This window comes from Mya arenaria, chromosome 7, assembly GCF_026914265.1.
Source record: "Mya arenaria isolate MELC-2E11 chromosome 7, ASM2691426v1".
NCBI classification, from domain to species: Eukaryota; Metazoa; Mollusca; class Bivalvia; order Myida; family Myidae; genus Mya; species Mya arenaria.
The window spans coordinates 32,803,676-32,824,430 of NC_069128.1; the positions used below are offsets into that span (position 1 = coordinate 32,803,676).

At 35.6% G+C, this 20,755-nt stretch overlaps 1 long non-coding RNA gene across 4 annotated transcripts in view; it reads left to right on the forward strand.

The window, feature by feature from the left end:
- The first annotated feature begins 1,498 nt into the window (after positions 1-1,498).
- LOC128240163 (uncharacterized) overlaps positions 1,499-20,755 on the forward strand; it is a 37,180-nt gene continuing 17,923 nt past the window's right edge. For 2 of the 4 annotated variants that reach the window (XR_008262064.1, XR_008262067.1), the window contains exons 1-7: positions 2,101-2,373; positions 5,385-5,465; positions 7,319-7,442; positions 15,130-15,237; positions 16,800-16,903; positions 18,947-19,106; positions 19,505-19,732. This is a non-coding gene — a long non-coding RNA (uncharacterized LOC128240163). Of the gene's footprint in view, positions 1,672-2,100; positions 2,374-5,384; positions 5,466-7,318; positions 7,443-15,129; positions 15,238-16,799; positions 16,904-18,946; positions 19,107-19,504; positions 19,733-20,755 lie in introns of those variants that run through there. The other 2 variants (XR_008262066.1, XR_008262065.1) reach the window with 2 other exon arrangements.

Genomic DNA, 20,755 nt, shown 5'->3' on the forward strand with positions numbered 1-20,755 from the left:
CGTCGGTGCATCGCTGTCGTTATTACGTGACCGTTTCCATTCGCCTATAACGTTATTTTATACACTAAAATGCAGCACAAAATGCCGTAAAATGGGGTCGGCAATCTCGAAGATATCTTAGCATCCCTACACGTGATCAGGCTGGGACCAATTTTTCCATGTAGGGGACGCTAAACCCTTCAAGATGCACCCTTTGGGGTGTGCGGGATGATAGTTTTTGACTGGTTTCAACAGCGTCAAAGTACGCGCAAATTCGCGACATTTCGTACACAAAACGCGCTCCCATATAGCTACTAAGGGGGAGCTAATCTCGAAGGTATCTTCGGAACCAAGAGTGATAGGAGCTTGGTTCTGGTATTGAAATTTACGTCTCACCATACCCTACGTCACGCGCACGTCGGTGCATCGCTGTCGTTATTACGTGACCGTTTCCATTCGCCTATAACGTTATTTTATACACTAAAATGCAGCACAAAATGCCGTAAAATGGGGTCGGCAATCTCGAAGATATCTTAGCATCCCTACACGTGATCAGGCTGGGACCAATTTTTCCATGTAGGGGACGCTAAACCCTTCAAGATGCACCCCTTGGGGTGTGCGGGATGATAGTTTTTGACTGGTTTCAACAGCGTCAAAGTACGCGCAAATTCGCGACATTTCGTACACAAAACGCGCTCCCATATAGCTACTAAGGGGGAGCTAATCTCGAAGGTATCTTCGGAACCAAGAGTGATAGGAGCTTGGTTCTGGTATTGAAATTTACGTCTCACCATACCCTACGTCACGCGCACGTCGGTGCATCGCTGTCGTTATTACGTGACCGTTTCCATTCGCCTATAACGTTATTTTATACACTAAAATGCAGCACAAAATGCCGTAAAATGGGGTCGGCAATCTCGAAGATATCTTAGCATCCCTACACGTGATCAGGCTGGGACCAATTTTTCCATGTAGGGGACGCTAAACCCTTCAAGATGCACCCCTTGGGGTGTGCGGGATGATAGTTTTTGACTGGTTTCAACAGCGTCAAAGTACGCGCAAATTCGCGACATTTCGTACACAAAACGCGCTCCCATATAGCTACTAAGGGGGAGCTAATCTCGAAGGTATCTTCGGAACCAAGAGTGATAGGAGCTTGGTTCTGGTATTGAAATTTACGTCTCACCATACCCTACGTCACGCGCACGTCGCCTTCCGTATTGAATGTCTAAGATAGTGGTCGCCGATTTATCAGGATCTGCGCTTGCGGGGTGGCATATCTTGTTTTGTAGTATTCTATAACCGTTTGTATCGTTAACGTTTTCTGGCGTTTATTACATAAGTAAGTACATTGTCACTCAAGAAGCACAGGTGTCAAAATAGTTTGTATGAAAATGGTATATAAATAAATTTGGGATCCCCGACCTGGGCATACAAAATATTTTTATTGTAAAACGATCATTTCCAACGCCGTAAACTGTTGCCTGCTACCACGGGACTGCTAAGTAGTTGCCTGCAACATATGCCAAACACAACAAAAACAGCAAAAGACGAAGAATAATTGTTGTCGTGTGCAGCCCTTACTAATATATCGCATGGGTGGATGGACGTGATTTAAAAGGCATCAACGAAACATTCGGTTCAATGATCATGTTTAGCAAAACCATGCCTATTTAAACACCATGAGCAGAGGTACCTAGAGATCGGATGAACAAAGATTCGGATATCATGATCTTGTGATAGTGTCGCGTCTCAAATTAATGCAAAACAATATATTGACATCTCAATTCTATACATGCGTAAAAATAAAAACCTCAACCCTAACCCTAACTGAATTAAAATCATTGTATTAAAACGGTACCTGGTCAACTAGTCCACCTAAATGGCCGGCAACCAATCTTTTGACGATTTTTAGACTATGGCAGACTGATAACCATTACTTTTTTGTATGTACGTTTTTCATTGAGACTTATCTTATAACTATTAAAACATCTTTCAAGTTATTGTTATAGTTGAAGTATATATAAGGACACGTTAAAAAGAAAGAGTTCATATAGCATAGGAGATGTTCATGTGCATGGTTATATTGTTGATGCTACTGCAGAATGATCATGATGATGATGATGATGTTCGTGATGATGATGATGATGATGATGATTAGGTATCACCATTTTTGAACACTGTTGCGTTGCTCTGCACAATACATAGAAAAGCGAGGATAACTGTGACTGCGCACAGGGTTAACAATCATTGACGGATGGGTACAAATTTATTCGATAAAAATCAACATGTTTAAAAATGGTGGACTGCTACGCTCATTTCGTGACCCAGAGTATATTTATGTGAAAATAACGACTCTAACGACAAATCCAACCCAGTTAAGATCACTGTCAGGTACATTTCGAACAATTATATCATTATTATTCAACATCGATGCATAATATTACTATATATTGTTTCGCCCAGTGTTAAATGGTAGAGAGTTGTAGCGTTACAGGGATACACATGAAATGTCAAAATAATAAAAAAGTATTCCTGATCGCTCATTATTGTAGCTACCTGGTCAACAGGGATACACATGAAATGTCAAAATAATAAAAAAGTATCCCTGATCGCTCATTATTGTAGCTACCTGGTCAACTAGCCATTTTAAGGCAAATAGTCTAAAATAATAGACATGTTATACAGGATTCTTCCAATCCCGTACGTCTAAACTGGTTGGTACAAAAAAACAAGGGTGTTTTGAAAAATACTGAATGTGTATTAAGTGGAGTTTTATGGCTGAAATTGATCATAAAGGTTTATATTCATATTTTACCATGTAAGTGAAGAGTTATTTTGCACAAAACAAGCATTTAATGCATTAAAACACAAATGTCATGATTTTAACACATTATTTACCTTTCAAATAAAACGTAGGTTGACTGGCACACACAACAATTATGCCAAGCGGAACAACTTAACCCAATCGTAATAACGCTGCCACCACCGACAAGCTTCAAATAGACCTCACAAATACATGTACAATCATAACAACTTGGCCATCGGAATCCGATTATTTTAAAATTGTGCCCTAAAGCCTTGCAGGTGCCCTTCATGTATATATTGCTATGTTTTGACAGAATGAAATGAAGAAAACCGTTCAAACTCATAATTATTCGTTGGAAATTTTTTGTGTACGGAACTAATTTCAATTAACATTATCTGGTAATATTTCTTGTTTTTATGATAATTTATAGACGCAATATGCCTTAAACCGGAATCCCAAATAACTACCCACTTTTCATACATACAAAAGAATTTGTACGTGAAGGATTTGCCATATCAAAAATCGTAAAAAAATTCCGTCATACAATTACTTGGACTATTGAGCCAAATAGGCCCCATTTTGGTCAATAGCCCTCACTTGGAAAAAAATGGTTAAAACGCCCCCAATTTGGTCAAAACGCCCCAATTTGGTCAAATAGCCACCACTCCTTTTTATTTAAATGTATATTTGAAGGTAAGTTATAATATTTTTAAGATATTTGTATGAAATTTACATACCCAGTAATTGCTAATCAAACAACAGCATTTGTTGATAATTAAAATGTTTTAAAATATAAAATATAATTTGCACATATTAAAGACTTATTAATTAGAGATGATAGGGCATCTAAATTATCACATTGTGCAATAATCCTTCGTAGAAAGATTAAAGTGGGTTCATACTTATCTTAATAACTGACTTCAAAGGGTTCACACTTAGCTTAATTACTGACTTCAAATAATTAAGTTTGCACAATATTAAAGTCAGTTCACACTTAGCTTAATAACTGACTTCAAACAATTTAGTTTGCACACCTACTCATTGATATTTATGCCCCCCTTCGAATAAGAGGGGTATATATATATTGCTTTGAACATGTCGGTCGGTCGATCCGTCCGTCCGTCCGTCGGTAGACCAAAGCTTGTCGGGGTGATAACTCAACAATTCCTTGACATATGGTCATCAAACTTGACATGGAGATAGGGCATGACCATTAGAGGAATATGAGGTCATCAGGTCAAAGGTCAAGGTCACAGTGACCTTAAATGGTAAAAGGATTTTAAAGCTTGTCCGAGTGATTAATCAACAATGCCTAGACCTATGGTCGTCAAAATTTACATGGAGGCTGGGGTCATCGGGTCAAAGGTTAAGGTCACAGTGACCTTTAAAGATACATGGTTGTCCGATTGGCAATTTGACAATGCCTGCACCCATGGCCCTCAATCTTGACTTGGAGGTGGGGTCTGACCAGTAGATGACCCCTATTGATTTTGGGGGTCTTCAAGTCAAAGGTCAAAGGTCACAGTGACCTTGAAGTCAAACACAACAATTCATGGACCATCAAATTGGCATGAAGGTTGGGCCTGACCAGCAGTCTCATGATTCCTCTTGATTTTGATTTCATTGGGTCAAAGATCACAAAAAGGTTAACAAAGCTTCTCCCAGAGATATCTCAACAAAGCCTGGACCTATGATCATCACATTTGACTTGGGGGTTGGGCCTTAACTGTAGATGACACCTTTTAATATATGTGGAAGGGGTCATCGGGTCAAAGGTCAATGTCACAGTTACCTTGAACGCAAAAAGCTTGTCTGTGTGATAACTTGACAATGCCTGCACCCATGGCCCTAAAGCTTAAAATGATTGATTGTTAGCAAAGCTTTCATTGTAGAAATGAGTTTATGAATGTGGTGCTGGATGACAATTTTTAAAGAGTATATCGGATTATTCATGTTTGTTTTGTCGTATTGACATTTTAAGTGTATATTGGTTTTTTCATTTTTATTTAGTCATATTTATTAATTGTGAGTGTTTGGTTGCAAAATGGACTATCCTTGTGTAGAAAGCATTAAAACTGTCAAATATATATGGCGCAATATATTCTCCATCAACAGATTCTTGCATTTTTCTTTTCGGATTTTTTTTGAAAAGGAATATTTATAACAAAATTTAAGTGTTAAGTACAAATAACGCCATGTCAGCCATTGTATAAAAAATGAGTTGTCCGATATATCACTGTCTGTTTCCGGACTTTTCCTGTGCCATCATACTTCATTACGACTGGAATTTTAAGCTTCTTGACCCGACCGACACTTTCCACATAATTATATTTGAAAAAAGGTATTGAAAATATTTACTAAATGTAAAAAAATATATCTGAGTGGCTAAATCTAGTTGTCTTGCATATGTGTTTTCAGAGCAAAACCACAATAAAGAAGCTTGATTTTGTAACAGAAACCTGGTTGTATATTGCTGACTAAGACCGAATGACTGTATAACATTACAAGCTCCTGTGTGCTGTGCTTGTTTTAAGTCAACTTTTTTCAGTCAGTTTGATATATAATTATGTTAACCCTTTTTTTTCCTTTTTAACAGGACCATTTCCTGTATTGGTGGAGGAGAAAACTGATGCTCCCTCCTATTGGGATACAGATGCAGAGAACTCGATATTCAAAAGTATGTAACGATTATTGTGATTCTTTATGATTTATCTTCTCTTTTTCATTCTGCAGTATATGTTGATAAGCAAGAATTGAAAATAGTGATATTAAGTGCCAAGTAAATAACATCCACTTTTGAATATTTTTAAATTATGTTTTTGTTTTCTGACATGCATGATCCTTACCACTCCTGTGATTTCTCTAGATAACGCTCCAGGGCTTTCATTAAAGTGACACTCTTAATCAAAATCAATATATACACATGTAAACAAACATAATTTTTTACTGATAAACCTTTAACGACTTACTAAAAAATGCATTTATGTACAATATTTAAAACTGATAAGTAAGTTTGTAACCCTGTATTTTATAACAGAAAATTGCAAAAATATTAAATGATTGGTGATAGTTAAAAGATTTACTGTGATCTACTATAGTGGCATAGGGTAGAAATACAGTCTTTTAATTTTATGCACATTTATTACAAATTAAACTCCGTATCCTTCTTAAGAACAATTGTTTTCAACATTTATTCATCCTTTGTGGATATTAAAACAAAGAATTAATTGTAGTAAATCTAATTTGGGAGTATTAAAGAGTGTATATTTAAGACTTTGAAACTGGAAGTATTAACTTCCTGTCAATCATTACTTGAAGTTTTTACTGAAAAATGGAAGTTTAGGTCTCTCGCAGTTTTCAGCTTGAAGTAAAAAATCAAATAATTTGCAAGTTGCCATAATCAGAGATTTATATTATTAAAATACATACTTCTTGAAGCCTGATTCAAATTGTGACCATCAAAGTAATATTGACACCAGGTGTTGATATTTTTAAATTCCAAGCTCTCAACTGTGGAAGTTTTCTTCAAAATTATGGAAGTTTCTGTACATCCAAAGAATCAATTTTGGAAGTATGAGCCAATATCTAATCTAGGGAGTAATATACTTTAAACTTTAACGGAAGCCTTTACACTTTCCAAAACATGCAGATAATGATTTATGCCAGAAGCTCTTTCCTTCATGAAACAATACCAAATTATTATGTGTACACCTGTGCTTAGCATCACATTATTTGAACAAGCCTGTCTATATAAAATTTGAATTTAATAAAACCAAGAAAGCAGTTCACCAGTGCAAGGCTTATAGGCTTGTGTAGTTTTTACAACATGTCTTGAATGTTTAATTTTTGAGGGATGTCACTTTAGCTTTATTAAATAGCAGACACTTTAATTGCCAAATTTTGAAAGGTCATCCTCTTCAGATGCATGAATATGACCTGCCCCACTCACATGGGTCTGTTCATTGTAAATCATTTTCTTTGTGTTGAACAAAACTAATTTAAAACTATATTAAACTTAGACAATATTGATGTATGTCCCTATGTATGTTAATGACCAAATATAATCAAAGTTGTCAAAAAAATCAATCTGTGAGAGTGCAGCTTTTAAACTTCTAAATTGTCTACACAGTTAATCAACAAACCTGGTACATAATACTTACACTGTACCGACATTCCTCGTACATAATACTTACACTGTACCGACATTCCTGGTACACAATACTTACACTATACGACATTCCTCGTACATAATACTTACACTATACGACATTCCTTGTACATAATACTTACACTACTTACAATGTACCAACTTTTTTTTGTCAGCAGCTCTGTATCACTGGTTTTCAGACAATGTGCCGAAATTGGCTCATTCCAAGACAAAAAGTGAAATATGTTGTCAACCTGTGAGACTGCAGCTTTAAAAATGAGTATTTTTCACTCAAGCTTCTTGATCACTTACCTTTAGGTTTAATGCACCTCCATTTTTATTTGTTTTAGGATTTTATTAATTTGTTTTAAAATGTATTACAGGCTGGAGCTACAGCTGCGGCAAATTAAAATGGAAATTATGATGGCAGTGGCCTACTTGAGTTTCACAAAACTTCCACTGAGATTGAGACCAGCATGCAAGACCAAAGTCAAAAAACACAACAAGGTACATTCTTGTTTTATAATTCTTATCGGGGTTTTTGTCACTGTTTGTAACCAGTCTCTGAGCTATTGAAATAAAACACTGCACAGAAGATTATCTCAATAACAAGGATTTTCGGTGAAATAACTGTTTTGTGCACAATGTTAGAAGATTGAGCATGCTCAAGTTAAAATTTATTATTCTACAATAATTGTGAAGGAAGTTTTATTAAATTGTACAAGTTCGCTTTCTTGGAATGATGTTGAGAGAGAGTCTGTAGTTACAAGTTTGCTCTCTTGGAATGATGTTGAGAGAGAGTCTGTAGTTGAGGGCCAACCAAACTCAAATGTGCCGAAGAAATCAAACCAACCATACAAATAATTGAATAGTTAGTTATTGCTTAGTTGAAGCTCTGTCTATTGGTAGCAAATATGCCTGTATGGTTATTGTATTAAGACAAGAAAACTTTAATGTGTGGGAAATATTTTAAATTTTGTCCATTAAAGTTACGTTTAAAATTCCAATTTGATTACATTTTCTTAATTTGTTTTTTTTTTTCAAACTTTTATAAAACAAAGTTTTTGTAGTATTAAAGTACTTTAAGGGACTCACTTATGCTTTTGGATCAATTTAAATGTACCTGAAGACTTATTTTATAATTATTTGACTCTTTGAAACCAAAATTGCAGAAAAACAGCAACAATTAAAGTATTTAAAATAAGCTGGCTGTATTGGGGTGCAAACCCACTGCAGAACAGGCAAGAAAAAAAGAAAACTGATGCCTTCACCACTCAGTCCAAAGGATTCCTTTAATAGCTGATGTATATTTTAACTGTAGTCTGGGTATACAAGTATTATGGGTCAGTCCGTTTATATTCTTTATTTCCAATTAAAAAAAGAAAAAGGCCAGCAGTGTAATAAGTATTATTTAACAACAATGCAAAAAAGTAGAAAACATTTTTCAGATGCGAATTCAATAAGTGTCAGGACAGCAATGCCTGAGAGATAGAATGTTACGGGTAATTACATGTATGAATGAATTCTAATATTATCCAAATGATAGTTGTTAAAATGACCACTTAAATACATACACACTGACCACCCTCTCACACACTATATAATAATGTACGCGCAATCTAAACGCAAGCAGGCAATGATAAATTAACATGAACATATGAATAAAACACCCCATTACACTTCCCCCATAAGGGAAAGTTTGTCCTCCAATTCTAAAATAAATGTAATACGGGAATAATTTATGCAAAATATATTAATCAAACAAATTTAAGGTACCGTTATCCGATATTCATCACACCAATCAAAAATGTTATTTAAGTTGTCTCCCTAGCACCGTATAAAATGTTAAATGCCTCATCAAAAAGAAAGAAACATACAAATACTAAACAATGTGACAAATATATGCATGTGCACATATCTGAGTCGCAAAACAAGAATCTTTTTTAAAACACCATTGAATGCAATTACAAGTTCAGAAAACTAAACTTACAGTATATATATATATACGATCAAATAAATAAAATAAGAGCACTGAAATAAATTCATTATAGATAAACTTGTCTATTACAACCTGAAATAAAACAGAAAATTAATTTATCTCCTGAGACTGGGTTTATATTAAAACAATCAACAACAAAATTGCTGACTTCCTGTTTTGCTTTAAAAAAACATCTTCTCTGAAACCACCACTCTCAATTCAATGATACTTAATAGGAAGCCCCTTTTGGTGACCCTCTACAAAAATACATTAAGGGGTCACGATTGATCAACAACAACAACAACAACAACAACAATAGCAACAACAACAAAATGGCCAACTTCCTATTTTACTTTCTCCTCTAAAACTACTACTCCAATTTCCATTAAACTTTACAGTAAGCTTCTTTGGGTGACCCTCTACAAAAATACACCAAAGAACATGATTGATCAACAACAACAACAACAAAAACAACAAAATTGATAAACTGTTAAAATCTGTATGATATGTAACAGTAACTCTTGAAGCAAGGGCAGCAAGTATTGCTTCATGGTCTCCCTTTTTGTTGGAGATTTCTCTACTTTCTATTTTTTTGGAACAAGGGAATAGATTTAAACAAATTAAGTCTTCAACATAATCCTTTTAAGGTAATTATTGTTCTTTTTTTAGGTTCTTAGATTCAAATAATTCTAATACACTTTATTCTTTAGAAGAATTTTTTTTCTTTATTAATGATAAATTAAATAATTTGACTTTTCCATTGAAGATTCATGTAGATTATTTTAAGCTACAATCTTATCTTATTTGTGGATAGTGAATAAGCCTTAATGAATTTTTTAAAAGAAACATTTGAGTTTGAACATGTGAAGGAAGGTGATGTTGACCTAGATTGTAGAGAAGTGATGATATTAGTGGAAGGTGCTGAAGGTGTTCTGATGTTTGATATTTAGAGTTTAAGGCAGTATATTGATTTGATTGGACGGTACACTGTTTATTGTTTGTGTATCTATAAGGGATGCAAACGAATGGCAAAACTGATATTCGAATATTCAGTAATTCTTTCGATCGAATATTCGATTACCAAAGTACATATTTTAGAAGATGTTGTTTTAAAACTACTTTGATTATTCGCTAAAGTATTAGCTGGGACATTTTTACCCTAGTTTGTCATAGCCCAGAGTAAGCGCTGCAGATACCGATTTTCCCCAAATGAGCTTTTGATTTTTGCTCTATTGGCCAAAGGTCAGAAGAGCTTACGCGATAGTTATTTGTACGTAGTATGAGCATCCGTGCGTCTGTAAACAATTCATGTTCATACGATACAGTCTTCAGTTTTGATTGTATCTTGATGAAACCTGATCATGATCATATATCCATTAGAGCTTGGTTCCTTTCGAAAACCAGCCAGATCCGCCCATGCATGCCAAGATTATGGGCCTTGATAGTATAAAAATCCTGTTAACAATTGCTCGTTAACACAATACAGACTTCAGTTTTGATTGTATCTCGATGAAACTTGTACAGTATCTACATATCCATAAGAGCTCGATTCCTTCGAAAACAAGCCAGATCCGCCCATGTATGCCTAGATTATGGCCCTTGATGGTATAAAATAATCAGTATGTCAGTAAACAATTGCTCGTTAACATGATACAGCCTTTAGTTTTGATTGTTTCTCGATGAAACTTGTACAGTATCTACATATCCATAAGAGCTCGGTTCCTTTTGAAAACCAGCTGGATCTGCCCATGCATGCCTAGATTATGGGCCTTGAAATTATTAGATTATGGACCTTGATAGTATAAAAATGCTATTGTGTAATCAATGCTTGCGAACATGATACAGTCTTCAGTTTTGAGTATTCAGTTACCCATAAGGGGTTGGTTCTTTTTCAAAAACAGTGATGTTGACCACACAAAACCAGCCAGTAGAGCATAGGACCTTTTGGGCCTCTTGTTTTTCATTATCAGGAAGAAAAAAAAGCAATACATTATAAACAAATACGGAATCATTTCAATTCCGTAGCCTTTATATTTTTAAACAATGTGAAATTAGATGGATTACTAGTCAAATAGTGTTTGCACCAAAGAAGGGCCTTACTTAGGATGAGCAGCCTCGTTCTGAGATTGACCTCTAAATATAACTATGGAAAACCCAAACTAACTCGGGAACTAAGTAAAATAATAATATGAAAACAAAGATTGATTTGACTCATCTTATGAACAACGTTATAGAAAATGTATCCTAAAACGCTATATTATATATATATATACATTTGTATTTCAATACTCGAACATTGTAACGAAACATGGAAAACCTTTTAAAGCACATGGTTGTATGTCACAACATTATTGTTGCACATGGTGTTTATATCATCACTGCGATTTAGGCTATGTTAGGCACAAGTTAATTTGCAGCCAAGACCTCACATTGACCTTAATATGAAGATTCAAATTATAATTTAATCGATTAATACAGGGGCGCCTCCAGGACTGTCTAAATGGGGGGGGGGCACAATTAATTATAAACATATCAAACTTTTTTTTGAATGTATTAGTTTAATCGTATAATGACATGGAATAAACATTTGTCTTCTCTGTCAATGATGTTTGGCAGATAAATTGAATTAAAAAGATATCATTTACTGAGATAAACCTTTCAAAAAACAACAAAGATATCTAACTGTTCTGGGGAATCGAACTAGGGTTGACGGACTAACAGGCTAAGTCATTAACCACTCGTCCACCTCAGACACCCATACTTATGCTTTAAAATTAGTGCTATATAAACCTTCACAAAGTATATTGATTGCACTCAACGGTACTGTAGGTACTTTGAATGTCATTATTATAAATTTAAGTTATCTGAAGTAAAAACAACTTGACAACAAATTCAAAAAAGTTGTTTCAAATAAATTGTTATGTATTTACTTACAAGGGCTCTAGCATATTTTTTAGATAACTATACGATAATAAAGGACGAAATAGAAAGTTTCAAAGCGGAAACTTTTTGAATTTAAACTTTGTTAAATGCACGTCATGCACACACATCTTATTGGCACACAATGACATTATGAAAAGCAACTTACCCGTATAACTGCAGCAATAATTGTGTACTTTTGATCAGCTGTCTGTGTAAAATGGCGCTGATTCTTTTTATAAAATGATCGGGCCCCGATGTCATTTTTAAAAAGACTTTGTCGTTTCCTATACTAAAATACACTCCATAAACATACTGTTTATTTGCTCAAATGCTTACATAAAATTTAAATTGTGGCAAAACAACTTGTTTGTACAGTTAATTCAATAAATGTGTGCCCTCAAAAAAACATAACTTGCCGGCCGCTGGGGGGGGGGGCACGGGCCCTATGTGCCCCCCGGTAGATCCGCCACTGTAATAATCGATCATTGAACGATTATCGATAGTATTTCTTCTGTACGATTCCAAACCTTAGTCCCGTCAGTGTGCAAATATGAGAATCAAATTCTGTCAGTGTCCAGTAAATCATCCCAAGTCCTGTCAGTGTGCAGGTATGAGAATCAAATTCAGTCAGTTTGCAGTCAATCATCAAGTCCTGTCAGTGTGCAGGCAACTGAATGAAATACTGCGAGTAAGCAGGCGATCGACAAGTCCTCTCAGTGTGCAGGATGATTGTTAGCTCACCTGAGCACGAAGTGCTTAAGGTGAGCTATTGTGATCGCCCTGTGTCCGTCGTCGTCTGCCGTCAATCGTCCATCGTCAATAATTTAACTGTTAACACTCTAGAGGTCACAAATTTGGCACAATCTTAATGAAACTTTGTCAGAATGTTATCCTCAATAAAATCTTGGACGAGTTTGATATGGGGTCATCTGGGGTTAAAATCTAGGTCACCAGGTCAAATTAAAGGAAAAGCTTGTTAACACTAGAGAGGTTGTTAATATTAATAATCTCTGGCTCAGGTTCGAATCTGGGTCATGTGCGGTCAAAAACTAGGTCACCAGGCCAAATTGAGGAAAAGCATGTTGACACTCTTAAGGTCATATTTATGACCATATATTGATGGAACTTGATCTGAATGTTATTCTTTATGATCTTTATTGGATCAGGTGAGCGATACAGCGCTTTCAGGGCCCTCTTGTTTATTTAAAATCATTTTTATGCCCCCGAAGGTGGGCATATTAAAATCGCACCGTCCGTCCGTCCGTCTGTGTGTCCGGCTCAATAACTCGTGTCCGGGCTGTAACTTTCCCTTGTATGGACAGATTTTAAAATAACTTGCCACATTTGTTCCACATACAAAGACAACGTGTCATGTGCAAGACCCGTGTCCCTACCTCAAAGGTCAAGGTCACACTTAGTCTTTATTCACAATGGAGTGCTGCATATAGGACATAGAGTATAGGTTGTCGTGTCCGTTCTGTAACATTCCCTTGTATGGACAGATTTTAAAATAACTTGCCACATGTGTTCCACATACCAAGACGACGTGTCGCCTGCAAGAACCATGCCTCTACCTCTTAGGTCAAGGTCACACTTAGAGTTTATTCACAATGGAGTGCTGCATTTAGGACATAGAGTATAGGTTGTCGTGTCCGGGCTGTAACTTTCCCATATATGGACAGATTTTAAAATAACTTGCCACATGTGTTCCACATACCAAGATGACGTGTCGCGTGCACGACCCGTGTCCCTACCTCTAAGGTCAAGGTCACACTTGGGTGTTTATTCACAATGGAGTGCTGCATATAAGGACATAGAGTATAGGTTGTCGTGTCCGGGCTGTCACTTTCCCTTGTATGGACAGATTTTAAAATAACTTGCCACATGTGTTCCACATACCAAGACGACGTGTCGGGTGCAAGAACCGTGTCCCTACCTCTAAGGTCAAGGTCACACTTAGTGTTTATTCATAACGGAGTGCTGCATATAAGGACATAGATTATAAGTTGTTTTGTCCGGGCTGTAACTTTCCCTTGTATGGACAGATTTTAAAATAACTTGCCACATGTGTTCCACATACCAAGACGACGTGTCGCGTGCACGACCCGTGTCCCTACCTCTTAGGGTAAGGTCACACTTAAGTGCTTATTCACAACGGAGTGCTGTATATAATGATATAGTGTATAGGTTGTCATGTCCGGGCTGTAACTTTCCCTTGTATGGACAGATTTTAAAATAACTTGCTACATGTGTTCCACATACCAAGATGACGTGTCGCGTGCAAGACCTGTGTCCCTACCTCTAAGGTCAAGGTCACACTTAGGTGTTTATTCACAACGGAGTGTTGCATATAAGGACATAGAGTATAAGTTGTCGTGTCGGGGCTGTAACTTTCCCTTGTATGGACAGATTTTAAAATAACTTGCCACATGTGTTGCACATACCAAGACGATGTGTCGCATGACAGACCCGTGTCCCTATCTCTAAGGTCAGGGTCACACTTGGGTGTTTATTCACAATGGAATGCTGCATATATAAGGACATAACAGTGTCGGTTGTCAAGTATGGGTGGTATTTTTTATGTCTAGAGGCAATTTAAAATAACTTGCCATATGTGTTTGACATGTAAAGGCAAGATCAAGTTTTCATGTACTGACCTTGTTCATAGGTCAATGTCACAATCGGGGGCATTCGTCACATATTGTGACAGCTCTTGTTATTTTTAATAACTGGGTACACTTAAAAGGTCAAATAACAGGAATTCAGTTAAAATACTTCCGTTTTGAGTTTACCCATAAGAAAAACCGTGGTGAAAGGTGTGATTTCAGGGAAAAAGAAAATCTGGACCGCACTTCATAAGTATGAAAAAAAGAGTATTCAAAGGGGTATTGTTAATCACTTCCTTTCACATGGAGAAATTAGCCTTACAACCTTTGTTAAACAAAAACAAGATTTCTATATACATTTATATAGCGTAAAAGAAACACTGTATTTCTTAAATTGTGGCAGTATCATAAAATTTCAATCCATATAATTATGAATCTTTCTTGGTAGTTCTGTTGTGTTCATTTTGCTTCAAATATCCAAAAACTACCACCAAAATGGTGGTAAACACATACTCGAGTTGGCATGATCTATCCTCCAATACTAATACAATTGCAATAATGCTGCATAGATGTACCCACTCTCCCATAAGACAGTGTGATTTAAGATGCACAAGCTAGTTCTCCTAGAGTATATGGTTCTTTCACTTCTATGCATAGTCTAACCATTTCATGCTGTCCTTCATTGCAGATTCACAATATGGAATCGAAAGGAGCTGACAGGATAGACTGATATATTAAAACACAGATGATAACACAGAAGGAAGTTTCAACAGCGGTAGTCTTCGATATGTTAAAGGTACATTGAAGATGTATTCAACCCACATGTACATGTATCTCTACCTGAGTGAGGTTTCTTTTCAATATTGTAACCGTAGTCATAATAAAAAAGCATATCAAGAAGAACATTTTGCTAAAATTTCACATTCACCTTCAGGTAATATCACTCTTGCATTTCATATTCAAAACAAAGATACGTGAAACAATACTATTTTAATGCAAAAGTCCATGTTTTTGGCAGCCACATAAAAAATAAATTGTCCGATTACGTGAAAGTAATTTAAATTCCGTATTGAGAACACACACATGGCTGTATATCGGCATTGTCAAAAAAATATACAATTCTACCGTTTTCATTGCATATTTTCTAGGCCTAAGACATTTATCTAGGTAAACATGCCCTTTTGTGCATATTTTGTAAGTGATGATAATATCTGATTCATTCGGCCACAAACATTTATGAGTGTCTAATCACCTTACAATAAAAATAGACAATTAGCATGAAATCATTTGTGTTTGAATAATAACTAAACTTTGTTTTTAAATATGGAAATATTCAACTAATCATCAAAGTTAAAGTGTTTTTTACTGCATTTATATTTCAAATGCATGTGTGCTCGCCAATTTAAATACACATCTATTTTAAATGCATGTTTTACAGAATATTGTCATGCACTGATTATTAAACGTCAAATTAATAAATTGTAAACGTTGAAAATATATCCTTTTTAACTAGGTTTCACTATGTGACGACAAATGACGGTATTGGGGCGGGCAGAAAGGCGGCGTCAAACTCACATATGAAACTGAACGATTTCAGTAATAGTAGACATATCTTGACCTTTAGGAAGATTTCATGTATACCTTTCATGGGGTTGTATTTGGTGTTCCTAGAGTTAAGGTCAAGGTCATTGTTACTTAAAAAAACCCAGTTAAAACAGATTTACTTTTGTTAGGGTTGACATACCTTGAGTAAACATGATATAAAGTTGAAGCTGAATAACTTTAGTATTACATTAAAAGGTTGACATATCTTAATCAATCTTGGTATGAAGGAAGATATTATTGATACCTTTCATGAGATTGCGTTTAGGGTCCCTAAGGTCAAAGTAACTGTTACTAAAATGCAATGACAAGCAACACAGTTCAAAATGAGCATTAATGTTAAACATTGATTTTGATTGCTGTCCTCTGATACCCGTGTCTTTGACCAATTTTTTTTTAAACTACATACATTTCGACCATGAGTACAGTTTTAAAGCATTTTTTGATGACCTTTACTTGGCACATAGTAAAATAGTTTATGCAGAGAGATCTACTTACAATACTTTCTGTCCTGAGATGTTGAACGTGCAACGTTTTCAGGTAACCCAAACACAAAATGTAATATTTATGTCTGTTGCCTTTTACCCATACATACATGCTCTTGATTAAAAATGACCACAAGAGCCATGCCAGTAGAGCATAGGCCCTTATCGGCCTCTTCTTTACCAAAACTGTGAATGTCTCAATGCTAGATAAAACCTTCTTAAATAAATTACCCTGTATGCAGTTATCTAGATTTTTACGCTCCTCTTGCAGATACTGCTGTGGGTGTACATGGACTTCTGAAGCATCAGTCTGATTTACCAGCAGAGCTGTGAATGCAACATCTCTAGCCAGAAATAATTTTCCTGAGCAGCATGGTAAGCTTTTGCATATTAATTTCCAGACTTCCTTTGCCTAAGCTTTGTTTTGTTTGTTTTACAAAAGGATGCAAGACTTTTCCAAAATAATAACTGATGTACTTTGGTAAACGTTGACAAGGCAAGTTGACATTTTTACTAGTGATTATATACCATCGTGCCATTGTAGTCATGTAGGAGCGGGGGCGACCGCGACCCAATATTCTGGCTAGAAACGGCAAAGGTGTCGCGAATATTTGATAGCAATTTTCCTAATAATCGTTTTTTTAATAAAGCTACGCGCATAAAGATCAATACAAGTCTAACACGATATGAAATAAAGAGATCATCAGGTCTTATCTAGCTGATTTGTTAGGGAATGGCTTGAAAACGGTCAGCGGATTAATAAAGATGGTTAAGTCGAAGAAAAGGCAATAAGACAATAATTATTTGTATTCTGATGTTTCAAAAACTATAGTTTATTGTGATAATTGCAATTACTCGGTTACACAGAATTGTTGGTAAATAGCCAGCAATATGACTGTATCATTTCAAACTCTTATAAAAATTTGAATTTAAAATTGACATACCAAATCAGCCTAAAAGTTTTAGTGCTCTGCTAATATCAAATTAAGAAAATGTTTTAAAAAATTATCTCCGAAATATAGCCTTTTTTCAGATTGGTACCACTTTTGCAAATTTGTCATAAATGTGATTGCCAATGGAAAACAACATTATTTTTTATCATTTAGCACAAATGTGTCTTTAATTTCCAGAATGCATGTGTGAACCTATAGATATAAAATAAGTTTATAGAACCAATTAATGACCTTATGTAGCATTAGCTCTTAAGGCATTGCAAGAAGTAAGTGGTTTTATATCATTGTGCATTTGAGAGAAACCCCCATATTGACCTCCCATTTCAACAGTGACAATAAAATGTGCCAAATAGCCTCATCAAGCTCACAGTTAATATTTATGTCTCCCCCATTCATGTGGAGACAAATTGCGTCCACTATTGATTTTGGGGTCACAAAGTCAAAGGTTAAGGTCTCCGTGACCTTGAGGTGAAGAAATGGTTTCCGCTCTATAAATTTATATCCTTCGAGTCAAGGAAATGCATTCTTGGTATGCTAGTTGTGCATGATTTTGAGATGGAAAGGTCAAAGGTCAATGTTACTTTCAGGAAAAAAAAGGATATGTTGGCAGTGACCTTAAGCTTAAACATGGTTTCTGCTCAATAACTAAAAAAAAGCTTGTACCAAGGGACTTCATACTTGGTATGCTAGTTGTTCACGACTAGTAGATGACTCCTTTTGACTTTGAGATCAGTAGGTCAAAGGTCAAGGTCACCATGACCTTCAGTTGAAGAAACGGTTCCCACTCAATAACTAAAAAAAACACTGGCAACCAGGAATTTCATACTTGGTATGCTAGTTGATCATGACTAGAAGATGAACCCTAGTGATTTTGAGATCAAAAGTTTAATGTTCAAGATTATCTTCAAGTAAAAAATGATATTTTGGTGGTGACATTTAGCTTAAAAATGATTTATGCTCAATAACTAAAGAACTCTTGTACCCAGGAACTTAATACTTGACTTAATACCGTCAGTCTGAAAATCACACTTTGTTTCCGCTCAATAAATAAAAAATGCTTGCACCCAGGAAATTCATACTTGGTATGCTAGTCGGTCATGACTAGTAGATGACCCCTATTGATTTTGAGATCAATAGGCCAAAGGTCAAGGTTGCTGTGACATTGATGTGAAGAAACGATTACCGCTCAGTAACTCGAGAACACTTTAACCCCTATTGATGTTCTGATCAGTAGGTCAAAGGTCAAGGTCATGATTATATTGAGCTGAAAAAATGGTTTCCATTCAATAATTGAATAACGCTTGCGCCCAGGAACTTCAAACAATGCAAAATTTGTTTACATTTTCCAGGATTAATCAACAACTCTTTTTCGCTTAAATATATAATACGGTTGAATAAACTTCACTGTTGGTTCATCTCCAGTCCAAAATTACAAATTTCATGTTCATCATTTATTTTTTCTCAGATACCAACACACAATAGCGGGGACAAGCGCATTTTCAAAAAAGCAATCTTTAGTTAGAATAACCTTAGGTTTTGAAAGGTTTAGAATAATTGTGGTTGGATGGCCATAGGTGGCAGTGACAGTCAGGGATGGTCAGCATACACTTAAGTAAAAGATAAAGGTAAATCAATGCAGTAATTGTATACAGTATATATATAAATTACAACTTAAAGGTCCTTTATATTTTTTGTTCAAGCTATGTTGGATTGCTTTAACCTTTGCCAACATTATGCAGGGCTAGTTTCACTATATAACGATAAATCAATGTAATCTACTCTCCACTAACAACATGCCAGATTGTTTAACAGAAGTGCTCCTAAGGTGGCCTTATAAAACTCTTTCAGGCCATGTGTTTTGTTTTTAACTTGGCCTTTCATGGAAGTGCTTAGGGGACAAGTGGTTTAAACTTAAAAGGTTGACTTTGAGTTGCATAATGTAGAAAGGAACTTGTATGATAAGATAGGACATAGCATGGTATATGGAAAACTAGATGGCATGACCAAAATGTTCTGTTTTTAGTCTTTCATGCGTACTGAAAACTAACCATGGATACTGGAGGCTGATAGAACCAAGCATGGACACTGGTAAAACCAACCCTGGATGTTGATAGAAACAACCATGGATGCTGATAGAACCTACTGTATAAGCCGATATAACCAACATTGGACAATATCATAACTTACCATGGGCAGTGAAAGAATTGAAGAATTGACCAAAGGCAGTAAATAATGCAGGAACGAGTTCAAGGTAGGAGGCACCAGTCACGTTAATAAGAAAAGGAAAAGCTTGATAACACTCTATAGATCACATTTATAACTGTATCTTCATGAAAGTTGGTCAGAATGTTTATATTAATAATTTCTAAGCCAATATTTAATCCGGGTTATGTGTGGTTAAAAACTAGTTCATTATGTCAAGTTATAGGAAAAGCTTGTTAGCACTCTAGAGGTAACATTCGTGACTGTATGTTCATGAAACTTAGTCAGAATGTTTATATTGCTTAGCTTTAGGCCAAGTTCGAATCTGGATCAGGTGAGCGATACAGGGCCTTCAGGGCTCTGTTAACTTGATGGAATTTGAAATTTTAGAATCAATAGAAATGTATTAAGAACTAAAATAGACTAACAAAAATGAAACATAATGAATAGTATCAATTGCTCAGAAACCCCGCAAATAAGCTTCATTAACCATCATTTGAAGTTGTGATACCCTGCCGTGAATGACCATAGGTAATTTTTGTATACATTTTAAAAGAATCATAGATGATGCATAAATAGATGTATTCGTATATCATAGATAAAGTAATTTGGGTTAGTGTTTTAGCCCTATTTTAATTTTTAGCCCTATTTTTTTATTTTCTAGCAAAAATCATGTCTGGCCATTAGTAGTTTCATTTGAATATATAGTGCTGTGTCCTTCCAGATGTAACCATAGTCACCATATGTCTATGTCCTTAAAGATATAACCACAGTCACCTTATGTCTGTGTCTTTCAAGACAAATCCACAGTCTCAATATGACTGTGTCCTTTTAAACAAAACCACAACCACTTTATTTCGTTGTCCTTCCAAATATAACCACATTCAACATATGTGTGTGTGTGTCCTTCCCGATGTTACACAGTCACTATACATCAATCAAAGGATATTTCAATCATCCGCTTTCTTCTGGCACCATTTCTTCTCTTCTTCTAATGCTGAAAACTGCATGGACAAGCCCAGTACCAAACCGCAAACCTGCCACTAAAACCTTATTCTTTAATTGGTAGGCT